This window comes from Mustela putorius, unplaced genomic scaffold (assembly GCF_011764305.1).
Source record: "Mustela putorius furo isolate JIRA1106 unplaced genomic scaffold, ASM1176430v1.1 tig00003983_pilon_pilon_pilon, whole genome shotgun sequence".
Taxonomy (NCBI): domain Eukaryota; kingdom Metazoa; phylum Chordata; class Mammalia; order Carnivora; family Mustelidae; genus Mustela; species Mustela putorius.
The window spans coordinates 18,897,071-18,909,607 of NW_025422123.1; positions in this window are offsets into that span (position 1 = coordinate 18,897,071).

Genomic DNA, 12,537 nt, shown 5'->3' on the forward strand with positions numbered 1-12,537 from the left:
CTTACAACAGGAACAACAAATTCCAAATTCATTTCAATGAAGAGTGTTGTTTTTTTTGTTTGTTTGTTTTTTTTAAGATTTTGTTGGGTGGGCGGCTCTGGGAATGCAGGAGGAACAATAAAAATGGCCGCCGGGCCGTCATCTTCCAGGCTGCCCTCTTCCTTTACCCATGACTCTCCCGACAGAAGGACGTATGCTGAGCACACATCACCATAAATAAACCGATACCTATGCAGGAAACAGGAACATCAGGACACCCCCTACTCTCCAATCACCAAATACCTTACCTTATATGGCTGTGGACCTATGCTCTGTCTTAACCAAAATAAAAGACCCACTCGACCCCATCCTGAGCGTGACTTCCCCAACTCTCCTCTCCAGAACCTCGCTCAAGGTCGCCTTTTTTTTTTTTTAAGAGCTAAAGTTTTTTTTTTTCTTTTGAGACTTTATTTATTTGACAGAGAGAAATCAGAAGTAGGCAGAGAGCCAGGCAGAGAGAAAGGGGGAAGCAGGCTTCCGTTGAGCGGAGAGCCCAATGTGGGGCTCGATCCCAAGACCCTGAGATCATGACCTGATCCGAAGACAGAGGCTTAAACCACTGAGCCACCCAGGTGCCCCCCAAGGTCGCCTTTAATAAAGCTTGCCTTGCACCTATCTCGCCTGGTGTCGTGCTCTCCTGTAAAACCTTACAGATTTGATTATTTATTTGAGAGAGAGAGTACACATGCGCACATGGGAGGAGAGGGGAGAGGGAGAGAGACTCCTCCAGCAGACTCTGTGCTGAGCACAGACCTCCACGCAGTACTCAATCCCAGAACCCTGAGAGCATGACCTCAGCGGAAATCAAGAGTCAGCCGTTTAACCGACTCTGCCAACCAGCCTCCCCAATGAAGAGAGTGTTTCTTTTAATATATCCTCCTTCCGCTACAGGGTTATAATTTGAAAGCCAACAATTTGAAACTCATCAAGGATCAAGTTGGTGCCTCTGTTAAAGCCAGTCCCCAGGTGGGGTGCCTGGGTGGCTCAGTGGGTTAAAGCCTCTTCCTTCAGCTCAGGTCATGATCTCAGGGTCCTGGGATCAAGCCCCACATCGGGCCGCATCAGGCTCTCTGCTTAGCAGGGAGCTGGCTTCCCTTCCTCTCACTGCCTGCCTCTTGTGATCTCTGTCAAATGAATAAATTAAAAAAAAAAAAAAAAGCCAGCCCCCAGGTTGAGATTAACTGTTGGAGTCTGCCCCTTCCTCCAACATACTTGGAACCATCCAGAGGGCCAAAGGGGCTGGCACAGAAGTCATTGGTCATGATGAGCAATGCAAATGCATGGTGTATTAGTTTTAGGTGTACAATACAGCAATTTAACACTTCCATACACCACCTGGTGCTCATGGCACTTCTAGATCCCAACTTCTCTTTCTTATTATTGTGAAATCCTATTTCCTTAACTGCAGTGAGACGCCCACACTGCATGGACAACATAAACAGCTGGGGCTGCAATTTGCTGCTGGTTTGATGTTAAAATCGAAGTAAACATTAGATGCAACACACTTCATAAAGCTGGTACTTCTTTAACTTTTGATTATTCAGCTGTCATCAAATATACATACAGCTTGTATAACAGAGCTAGTAAAACTAATGTGGATACATCAATTTCAGGTTTGTTTCTCCCCATTTGGAAAAGAAAAAGTTAACAGAGAAACTCAACTTCCCCTCTCAAAGCTACCAGCTGGCAAAGACCAATGGGTTGACCAGAAGGCACCTTCTTCCCTCTGCTGACCTCTAGTGGTGACAGCAGAAGGGCTTAAAGGAGCCAACCAAAGTGGAAATTCAAGGTGGGGAGGGGGGGAAGTACATGGTGTTTGTGGAATGCACAGAATACATAATATTCCAAACATGTTTTCCTTAGACATGCAATTGAAACCACCCAAATGAAAATTTGTCCATTGGCGATAGTTAAATTCATTTCCTCTTAAACAAAAAGCCACTATTGTTGCTACATAACCACCATCTAATAACTGCATTTTGCTTGGAAGCGCCTTGAGCAAAGGAACTGATGCTAAATTTGCAACCTAGGAATTGCTCCAACCAGAACTGAATTCATGGCAGACCACTAACACACACCATGGGAAGACGGCCGCGGTCTGCATCGGTAGTGCTGTTCACATCCAGCTCTTGGAGTTGATCCTCGACAAGGGTAGAGACTCAAGGACAACTGGGCCTTGCCTGCCAGGAACCTGGTTATCAAGAGATAACTGAAGACAGCCAAGGACGTTGGATAAGCAGATGTGTTCTGTCCCAGTCACTCTCTGTACAGCAAGGAGACAGGCTCAGGAAGACAAAACTTGCTGAATTAAGGGGCTGCCTTGATGTCAAAATCTGTGCTGTTTTCACCACCTGTGTCTCACCCACAGTGGGAGAAACGAATCACCCCATGATCTGGGCTTGAAACATGAACCAAAGCCACTACCACTGGAAACAACTGAGGGTCTGAAACCTAAAACAGGCAGAGGTGGAGGTGGGAGGTGGTCAGAGCAACCCAGGACTTTGGCCCCTGAGTAGCGGTGCCAGATAAAATACAGGACACATGCAACATTTGGGACATACTGGTACCAAAAAACTTGCCATTGCTTCTCGGAAATGCAAATGTAATGAGGCATCTTGTATTTTTATTTGCTAAATTAGCAGCACTGCTTCTGAATGCCTTTTGTATCTGTTTTGTTTGAGTTAGAGGCAGGGCCTTGAAGGGGTTCCTTTGATCTGGAGATGGAAAGATGAGATGAGATGTCCTCATCCTTGAATCCAAATGTCTGCAGGTTAGTAAATGCTCCCACAGCCAGCCCAGCCACTGTAGAAATGCAGATCTTTCCCCTGACAGAAAAGAGATAGCAAGTTGTTCTTATTAAGTCAGTGTTTGATGGCTCCCATGGTAGTAGTCAACAAGGAAGGGATGAAAGGCAGTAGAACATTCTCACACCTGGGGAGGATAGCATTCTCCGCGGGGAGCCAAGACTGTGTTTGTTTGGAAAGACAGGTGATAATACAAGGCCAGGTCAAAAATGTCAGGGGGCACCCAGATCACCCGGGATCTGGTTAAAATGCAGATTCTCATTCAGTGGACCTGACGGAGGGCCTAAGACTGCATTTCTAACACACTTCCAGGTGCTGTCCATACTACTGGTCTGGGCCACACTCTGAGTAGTGCGGGTAAACCATATAAGCTGAACTGGTAGTTCAGACACAGGTGCCCTCTACAGATGGAGCCTTCCACCCTGGAATGGGGGACAGAGGCCCCAGGGGACAGCCGCTGAGGTGCCAGGAATCTGTGCTTCATGGCTGTTGTTTTCTGCTGCTGTTCCAGTCCAACAGTGCGTCTTAATTGTTTACTTTTAGCAAAAGACCTATGAGCACTGTTGGCCTGGGGGTGCTATCTCTTTTCTGTCAGGGGAAAGATCTGCATTTCTACAGTGGCTGGGCTGGCTGTGGGAGCATTTACTAACCTGCAGACATTTGGATTCAAGGATGAGGACATCTCATCTCATCTTTCCATCTCCAGATCAAAGGAACCCCTTCCCCACCATCTTACTTTTCAGAGCAATTGCAGAGCAATTCAGAAACAATTCAATTGTGTTTGAATTACAGAGAGCCGGGTTCAATTGTCATGCCAGACCCAGGGAGGCTCATAAGAAGCCAGGTGCCCTGGGCCTGAGCCAGCCTTGGGGAGCAGTGAGTTTTCCCCGCCCAAGATCAGCAATGCTACAGAATGAAACTGTTCCAGATATCAAGGCCTGGCACCTCATATCTGGCAAACCTGAAGGCAGATAATGGCTTCAGGGTCATCAGCAAAAATCTCTACTTCTCTAGGGTTGGAAAGAAAGAGAAACACTGCAATGTGTTGTGGGCCTGCTATGTGCCAGGCATTGTGCCTAAATCACATCACTGGATTCACACACACACACACACATAGAAGTAAGAGGCAGAAAGCAGCTGGTTTTTAAGTTTTGTTCAATTCATTTGTGAGAATACATATCTATCTTTAGAGTACAGAGAGATACACATTTCAAATCTTTTTTCCTTTTGTTGACACAGATGCCCCGATGAAACAGAAAATTTGATTTTGGAAATTGTTCAGATAGAATATAATCTTACCCAAGAAAAAGCCTCTGTAATTCCATTCCCTAAAAGGGACTGGGGCTGTCCCACCCATTCCGGGGACCTGTCTCTGGAGGTATCTTCTGGTTCAGTGAATTCCAGCATCTCTACCAATCCCAACATTCCTTTCTCGGTTTGTTTTGCCCTTGGTCTGATGCTTTATCACGACACAAAGCTATTCTCTTTGATGCTTTCTGGGAATAATAAATGCAACTAAATTATAGTTTTTAATTCAGCCTCAAAGTCATGAAAGGAAGAACAATCAAAGTACCTAGATTATTGAATTCTTCCGCAAATGTCAAGGCACAACAGAGGCCTTCAGACTTTTGGGAAATAGTGGCTACTTCTCAGTATGCATTTCAGCCCTGTGAAGAGGTGATTCAGCTTAAAAGCAGGACTTCAAAGTTCTCCCACACCGTCCTCTGGCCTGTACCATCGTCCTTGGTATGCAGTCTAATAACAGTGCGGGTCCTTCCTGCCCCTAACCCTCTGCTCTGCTAGTGAGGTTCACAACAGCCAGTCTTATAACGGCAGAGGAAAATCCTTTCACTCACTCAACTTACTCCATTAGCTTCTCTGAGACCTACTTATTAGGATGGTTGTAAAGATTAAGTCATAGGTAAAACCTGCCTAGCACAAAGCTAGACAGAAGGACGTACTCAAAGACACTAGCCGCTAAATTATTGGCATCATTATAAGTAAAAGAGGCTATGGAAGAGAATTTCAAAGCACCGAGGAGTGCTAATAGAAAGTGGGGATGAGGGGCGCCTGGGTGGCTCAGTGGGTTAAAGCCTCTGCCTTCGGTTTGGGTCATGATCCTGGGGTCCTGGGATCGAGCCCCACATCAGGCTCTCTACTCAGCAGGGAGCCTGCTTCCAATCTCTGTCAAATAAATAAATAAAATCTTAAAAATAAAGAAAGTGGGGATGAGAAAGGTAAGTCAGTTGCCTCTGGGAATGATCGCTGTCTCACACAGAAGTCCAGCCAGGAAGCCAGCCTCAATCTCCTGGGCAGGTCTTATGGGATGCCACCAGGGAATGGGGCCACGTCAACTTCTTAAGCAGGATGGCCATAGTTATCTCCCACAACTCCCAGGGAACCAAGAGAGAATTGCTTCTCTGGTCCCTTCTGGGTCCACTGGCCTGGCAAACCTGGCTTGTCAGAATGGTCTTACCTGGAGCCTGGGCTGAGCAAAGATGTCCCCCAAGACTGGATTCCTTCGGGCTATCAGAGGCCAGGAAACAAGATGGGATAATCTCTCCTCAACCAGTGTCTAGATCTTTTTAAAGCCTTGTATTTCACAATTATTTACTGTCAACTCGGGAAAAGGAAGGCACCTTGAGCCTGCCATGAGTCTTTTCACCCTTGTCCTAATCCTGTCTCTGATAACCTTTGTCCTCTGGCTTCTCAGCCTCGAGTTCCTCTGTACAATCTCAAATCATCATATGGCTCTTGGAACGTTGTTAAAGGATTAAATATCATAATGGAAGTAGAGCACCTGGAAGAGAGCCTGGTCCATAGAAAATTCCTAATAAATGTTACTTTTCACTCATAACATATGTCTGAAGCAATCTCTATGTTGTATAGTTTCTGCATGAAGGACTTTTGTTCCCTAATATATCCATACGTATGTTTGGATACCTGAATTCTTAGAAGGGAAAAAGGTTTTTACAATTAAATATGACATAGAACATATAAATTGTGCAGAGAGTGTTTACATAAATCTGAGAACTAACTGTGGAGGGGAAAAGTGTTGTGATCAGAGAAGCCAGAAAGAACAGGGCCCCAGCTGGATTCTCAGTCAAAGATCACGGCATCTTGTAAGATCATCAGCCCTGGGTCTGTGTGTCAGCTCTACCGGTCTTAAGATACAATAAAGTGCCTCCAGAGGTATTATAACAGGGGGAAAACTTCCTTTCATGAAAAATACAGGAGACATATATAAAAAAGAAGGAAATTCTGACATAAGCTATAACATGGGTAAGCCTTGAAAACAAACACAAAAAGACAAATATTGTATGATTCCACTTGTATGAGGTACCTAGAGTGGGCAAATTCATGGAGAGAGAAAATAGGACAGTATTTACCAGGGGCTGGGGGAGAGGACTAGAAAGTTATTACTTATTGGATATAGAGTTTCAGTTTGGTGGTCACAAGACAATGCAAATACAGCTAGTGCTGTTGAAACAGACACTTTAAAATGGTTACAATGGTCAATTTTATGCATATTTTACCACAATAAAACACAGAAAGGAGGGACACCTGGTGGGGGGCACAGTCAGTTAAGCATCAGACTCTTGATTTCGGTTCAGGTCATGATCTCAGGGTTGTGAGATCAAGCCCCACTTCGGTCTCCCTGCTCAGCATGGAGTCTGCTTGGATTCTCTCTTCCCTCTCTCTCTGCCCCTCCCCCTGCTCATGCTCACACACTGTCTCTCAAATAAATAAATATATCTTAAAAAAAAATAAGAAACAAAGCACACAAAGGCGATATATGTGTGTGTGTGTGTGTGTGTGTGTGTGTGCGCGTGTGTGTGTATACACACACATACATACATATCAGAGACACCTGTTACTTTGTAAGAAGAAAATCACATTCTGGAGTATCAGAATGTTCCTGGTAGCTGGCTAACACACCCACAATCCTGGAGATGAAAAAAGAAAACAAAACAAAAAAAGGTCTGTAGGAGACGACGTGACAAACACAGAATCCAAGGTAGGAAAGTGGGGTGATGTTGACAGCTGGCTCAACTCATGAAGCTAGAAGTTCAGGGTCCACCATCAGCATTTCCCAGGGCAATTTCCCAACCAGTTTTTCAAGACTAATAGAGAAAAGAAATGGTCATTTGTAAGCCCTGGAGGTAAATCATGGCACTGCTCTAACTGCCCCAGGGGCTTGGCTCATTCATTCCTGGCTTCTGTAACCCATCAGGGCACGCAGATTGGGAAGCTCTGCATCAGGGGGCCCAGAATACTCACGCTCAAGGGCTGGAACAATCTCCAAATTCCTGTCCTTTGCACCTTGCCTTATAAAACAGCTAAGTGATTTCTAACTCACTTCTGCATTAAATCCTATTCTCTGAAGGTTAGACCTCAACATCCTTAACAGACTTAGGAGTTTCTGAGATTTCCTCACAGGACCTTGACATTCTCTCTTTGCCTAGCAGAGTCTGTAATATCTTATTTCTTTCGTTAGCTGCTGAGAGAAGGAGCTACCAGCTCAAGGTAGGACAGCCTCTCACTTGTGAGGGCAAGTCTTTCTGGACGTTTCGGAAGAGAAAGTCACAGGAAGATGACCCAGGGTTATTTATTACCTTGGCACTGTGGGTTCATGCAAGTTTTATCTTGGAGAAGTGAACGGTCTGTGACAGAAAGCAGATCAGAGACGGCCTGGGGCTGGGGGCCTGGGAGCAGCCTTTGACTGAAACAAAGAGGTTTGTGTGGAATGGGAGCATTCTAAAACTACAGGGAGGGGTACTTGCACAACTTTATGCACTTACTAAAACTTACTGAACATTTTCTTTATGCTATCCTCAGTAATGCTTTGTATTAAAAAGCAGGGGGAAAAAAGTGTGGGGTTCCTGAGTGGCTCAGTTGGTTAAGCAGCTGACTCTGGGTTTCCACTCAGGTTATGATCTCAGGGTTGTGGGATCGAAACCCGCAGCAGTCTCCACACTCAGTGGGGAATCTGGTTGTCCCTCTCCCTCTACCGCCTCCCCACCACTCACTCTCTCTTGCTCTTTCTCTCTTTCTCTAAATAAATTAATTAAATCTTTTTTTTTTTTTTTTAAAGAAATGTGAGGGGTGCCTAGGTGGCTCAGTTGGTTAAGCATATGACTTCAGCTCAGGTCTTGATCCCAGGGTCCTGGGATCGAGCCTCACACCAGGCTACCTGCTGAGCAAAAAGCCTGCTTCTTCCTCTCCCACTCCCCCTGCTTGTGTTCCTTCTCTTGCTGTGTCACTGTCAAATAAATAAATTAAATCTGAGAAAGAAAGAAAGGTAGGTAACATTTGTAAGAACAGAAATAAAAAACATTGAGCTGTAAATGAAAGATTCCCCCCCTTTACTGAGTGTTTGCTTTACTTAGTTAAAAAGCTTTATTCCCCCCCCCCCCGAAAAAAAGAAGAAGAAGAAGGGGCATCAAGTTCCAATAGCGTTCTAATCTGAAAGAAAGAAGTCTTAGCCTTGCAAGGTTTTGGGGAGGATCCAATCGATACTGGATGGAAAGGGTCATGGCGGGGGGGGGGGGGGGGGGGGGGGGACACAAAAAACACAATGCGCTGACTCAGCATGGTAACAGCTGCGGAGGGGCGAGGCATGGGAACACCCAATCCAGACCCGGCTTTTTTTAAGCAACCAGGAAAGACTAATCTCCCTATCTTCAGTCTTGCAAACTGACCAGGCTACTGCCAAATCTACTTAAAAGACCATCGACCCTGACTGTAGGGTCTGGGTTGGGTTCAGAGGCTTATTAGCTTAGACAAATCTGCCTCCTCTCTGTGGGTCTAATTTTTCCCATTCCTAAAGCCGGAATGTAATTCCTGCTGGCAGCACACAGGGTGGGAGCTCGGTGCAGGGGGTAACTGACTTGTGGAGCCTCACTTTCCCTATCTGCAAACTGGGGAGATAGTAAAACTTTGCAAGTGGGTCTGGCCCCTCCCCTCCTGGCAATGCCAGCCCACTCCTTTGAGGAAACTCTTCTGCCTCCTCCCAGTGGTTCTCTTGGGGCTGCATGGTTAGTAACCTCAATGCCCGCCCGTGGGCCGCCTGGGATGAGGTTGAGCCAACCGCAGACCCTTGGAAGAACCTGAGGCCAACCTGCAATGAAATCTGGGAAGTACTGATGGTCTGAAAGTCCCGGGGTTCATACATGTTCTTCCAAACGTATGAGCTAATAAATCTTGTTTGCTTAAAAGCAACAACCGACCCCCCGTGCCCCAAGACAAAAACCAAAACCAAAAACAAATCCCTTTCTCCCCAGTTTGCTCAAGGCTGGCAATCCAGGGAAAGGGGGTCTATCGCGGGGCAACCATCTCTGACTTTGTTGTCTTAAGTTTCTCACTCTAACTCTGTGCATAGAAACTTACACAGCAATCCCATGTTTTAAAACCAAGCTGGAGTCCAAAGGGAGGATTAATTATCAACATCAAGTTAGGAAGGGTCATTATGGGGCCACTGCTCAGGTTTTAATTCTTTGTTTAAACAAACAAAACAAATGGGCTTTAACTGAAACGGGAGAGTCCTAGTTGCCAAGAAAAGAAATTCTCACATTCTAGAGTGCTGAACTCTTGAAATGGGAGAACAAAGCTGGTAACAGGATCTCCTTTCCAGTATCTTCTGGAAGGGAGGACCAAGGACCTCCAAGCCCTGCACCGCTTCTATGGGTATATTGAGCTGACCGTCTTCACTTGCCCTTGTTTTTTCGGTCCAAAGCTATGACTCTCTGGTGGTGGGAGAGAACTTGAATGTTGCTGGATGCTCTTGGGCTCTCTGAGGCTCCCTTCTTTGGGCACCCAGAGTTATTTCTACTAAGTTTGGGTAGCTAGGCAATAGGCCCAAAGAGAACTATCAGGAAGAACGAAGGTGTAAAAACGATTACAAGAAAGACAGCAAGTTGTATGTATGGGGTTATTAGATGACGAAACCTGCTTTGGCCCTGGCTGGCTGTCCCTCTGTCAGGTGCTTTTAGGGTGTGCTCAGAAAATGTGCCAGGTTGGCATCAGACCGAGGGCTTGCTTTCAACACCCAGGAAGTAGAACCCTGGGCAAAACAGGCTTAGAGCCTTGGGAACTCAACCATGAAGTGCTTGGCTTCTCAAGGCAAGCACCAGGGCAAGGAGGGAGGACCCAGAAAGTACTTGTGTTTAAGAACTATTCAGGGAGGGAAGGATTTTATTTTTCATTTGTGTAAGTCTTCTAAACAATTTGAATTATTTACCAGAACCATGTGGTTATAACAAATAGAGATAGGCTTACAATTATGAACCATGAAAAAAAATCAGTTATTTTCCTTTTCTCACCTAATTTTTGTCAGATCAGACTCTTAGGTTTGGAGGAGGTCAGAAGAAAAAGTCATCTCACACAGAGAGAGGCAGAGTTTTCTGTGAGAAACCTTTCTTCCCTCTTTGTCTTATGCGTCGTCTGGTGGTTGACCATGCCTTGCCAGAGTGGCCAATGAGATCAGGCAATTAGCTCAATGAGAATCCTGGATTGGGATTTGACCACAATGGGAGTAAGAACTCAGGCCCTACATGGGCTGGGCTGGGGGACACTGAATGGCCCAGGTGGTCATAACTCTGTTGATCAATCTGTCACTTGAGTTGGGGAGGAAAAATGGATGGGACAGTATATTGTGAGGGAAGGGTCCTGGCCTGTGGTGGTCTTTAGGAAAGGGTATGAAGTCTGGTGAGCCATGAGGTCATCTCACCAGTAAGGACATGTACATGGATATGCACTCAGAAGCTGGTCTAGTGTGTGGCCTGGGCAGGATGGCCCAGCAGCAGTGGAGAGCTGGTGGGGTCATGTACATCAAAGCATTGGCAGGAGCCCTGCTCCACACCACAGATCCTCCCCCCACCGGAAACCACAGTTTTGCCTGGGACATCACCCTGCACAGCTGTTCCATCCCTCATCACACAAGGCCCTGATGTGGGGCTGAGTTCCGAATTACCCAATGTGGAACACCATTGTGACCCTTAAAAGAGAAGGAATCTTTGGGTCAATTTGTATAAATATCGGTTAAATCTTAATCTCAGTGTTACTTGTTTCAGCAAAGCAAAACCCAGTCTCAGGTGGCTCTGTTGGGTGGAATAAGGTTGTCTAATTGTCCACATTTTTTTTTACAGTCTCAGAATGATGTTCCGCGGACATTCTCTTTCCCCATCCCTTCTCACAGGATTTCCTGGCATCAGCCATTGTCTTACTTCTGATTTGTCATTTGTCCCTTTTTTTCTATTGCAAGTACACAGTGTCATTGTGGGTGTTGGAGGAGATCCTGGGCCCCAAGTCTCTGCTTGTTCTTCCAACAGTGGTCCTGATCTTGGTACAGATGGTAAGGACAGTGCCTTAAATGGACTGTGCCCTGCCCTAAACACATCAACCTCCTATTTATTTACACAGAACACCGATTTCTTCAAAGTTGTAACCATTGTCCACAACTGGCAAGCTTACAAAAATGTCACACATCAAGAGAAGAGCAAGATGGCAAAGGAGTAGGGGACCTAAATATCTTAGGTTCCCAGAAATTCGGCTAGATATCAAACCATTCTGAACACCCACAAACTCAAAAGGAGATCGGAGAAGAAGAGCAGTAATTCTAGGAACAGAAAAGTGACCATTTTCTGGAAGGATGTGCAGAGAAGTGAATCCAAGGCAATATACTGGAAGAGAGACCACAGGGGTGGGGCCGGCTCCCAGCAAGCAGTAGAGCAGTGGAGCACAAAATTGGAACTTTATAAGTCTGCTCCACTGAGGGACATCAGTTCAGAGACTAAGCGGTGGCGTTGGAGGTTGGGGGGTTGGAGCCCTCGGGGGGACAGTGTTGTGAATTGTGTAAGACTGATGATTCACAGACCTGTACCCCGAAGCAAATATAATTACATTATATGTTCATGAAAAATAAAAAGAAGAGAGTTCAGATAGTAATGTCTTTGATACCAGCCATAGAAAAATTTTTATAGATGTATCTCCTGGGGCAAGAAAAAACAAAAGCAAAACTAAATTACTGTGATTACACCAAAATCAAAAGCTTCTGGATGGTGAAGGAAATCATCAACAAAACAAAAGGCAACCTGTTGAATGACAGAAGACACTTGCAAATGATATATCTGGTAAGGGGTTAATATCCTAAATATATAAAGAATTTATATAAGCCAATACCAAAAACCCAATAATCTGATTAATAAATGGCCAGAGGACCTGAGTAGACATTTTTCTAAAGGAGAAATATAAATGGACAACAGACATGTGAAAAGATGCTCAGTATTGTTAATTATCAGAAAAATGCAAATCAGAACCATAATAAGATATGACTTTACACCTGGCAGAATGCCCAGAATCAAAAAGGCAAGAAATAACAAGTTGAGGATGTAGAGAGAAAGGAACCCTGGTGCACTTCGGTGGGAATGCACACTGGTGCAGCCAATGTGGGAAACAGTGTGAAGGTTCCTCAGAATGTTAAAAACAGAACTACCCTATAGTCCAGTTATTCCACTACTGGGTACTTACCCAAAGAAAGTGAAAACACTAATCAAAAAGATATATGCACCTGAAGGAGCAGGAGGCTGGCTGAGGACAAAGCAAAAGCTGGCGCCTTGCACCCCCTCTTCACCCGCTCCTCTCCATATGTGTAGCATTCCTCAGGCACCCCTGACTGCCATAAAACAATAAACGA